This window comes from Dermacentor albipictus, unplaced genomic scaffold (genome assembly GCF_038994185.2).
Source record: "Dermacentor albipictus isolate Rhodes 1998 colony unplaced genomic scaffold, USDA_Dalb.pri_finalv2 scaffold_15, whole genome shotgun sequence".
Taxonomy (NCBI): domain Eukaryota; kingdom Metazoa; phylum Arthropoda; class Arachnida; order Ixodida; family Ixodidae; genus Dermacentor; species Dermacentor albipictus.
In genome coordinates, this window is record NW_027225569.1 from 5,719,772 (window position 1) to 5,720,897 (window position 1,126).

Sequence of the window (1,126 nt, forward strand, 5' to 3'; positions counted from 1 at the left end):
AGAAGTTCCGAACGACAAGTGTTCATTGTGTGCGCTCAAGCGATACTCTTGTATGCAAGGGCCATTGTTTATCGCATTGTCCATGTGTCCACCCTTATGCGAGAATAAAATGGAACAGACAGGAGAAATGACACATTTGTCTGGAGAAATAAGTTAGCGTCATTTCGACCAAGTCCGCCCATAGATGCTGCAGACTCGTTTCCTCCTTCTCTCGCCAACGACGAAGGTCTTCTCGCCGGAGTCTAAATATATCCAACCTATATAAGCCGTAGTCTCGAAGCAACGAAACGGCGGCGTCGGTGGTATAGTGGTTAGCATAGCTGCCTTCCAAGCAGTTGACCCGGGTTCGATTCCCGGCCGACGCATTATTTTTTTTCTTCTTTGCCTATCTATTTTGTTATTTTTTTGAGGAAACTCAGCAGTAGTGCTAAGCAGCTGTCGCCCGGGTTACATGTTCATCATCTTTTAAGCATGCAGGCTTTGCTCTATAATCCTTGTGGAATAGAACTAAAATAATGAGTACCATAAGAACAAACAGAGGGCGGGAGAGACGAAAAAAGAAAAAGAAGCCTTGCTTTAATAAAGGACATGAATGCAGCTTTTCGCGCAGAAGACGAGGACGAAGAAGAGGCTGAGATGCGCTCATGCGTCTCAGCCCGTTCTTTGTCCTCATCTTGTGCGCAAAAAACTGCATTCATGTCCTACCAACATGCCCCAACAGTCACCTTAGTGTTTTGTTCAGTTAAACCATTCCAGACTTCTACTATAAACACATCGGCTCATGACAGTTGCGCTCTTTAGTTGTGTTTCCTGGACCCGTATTGTGTTTTGATACCTAATCTCTCATGATTGGTGAAATATTGCAGAAGTTAACTGTGCTTCTAATAGAAACTTGTCTGAAGGAAGCACACCTTTTGTTTAAAACCTTGTTTAATGTAAAATATAGCTCAAACTGTACAGACTAAACTGTGATATTACTGTGTGATACTCATTGATATTAAGTTTACTGTAAATATTTATGAAATTGTAATGCAACCTACTAGTGTACAAGGTAGTTCCACGAATATACTTTACCTAGTGTTCTTGACCGATCATGTCCCTCCAGATAAAGTTGGTGTTCGTCTAC

The 1,126-nt window shown here is 42.1% G+C and overlaps 1 non-coding gene across 1 annotated transcript; it reads left to right on the forward strand.

Annotated features, from left to right (window-relative positions):
- Positions 1-293: 293 nt before the first annotated feature.
- On the forward strand, positions 294-365 carry TRNAG-UCC (transfer RNA glycine (anticodon UCC)). Its single transcript has one exon. It is a non-coding gene; the product is annotated as a tRNA-Gly (tRNA).
- Positions 366-1,126: the final 761 nt, after the last annotated feature.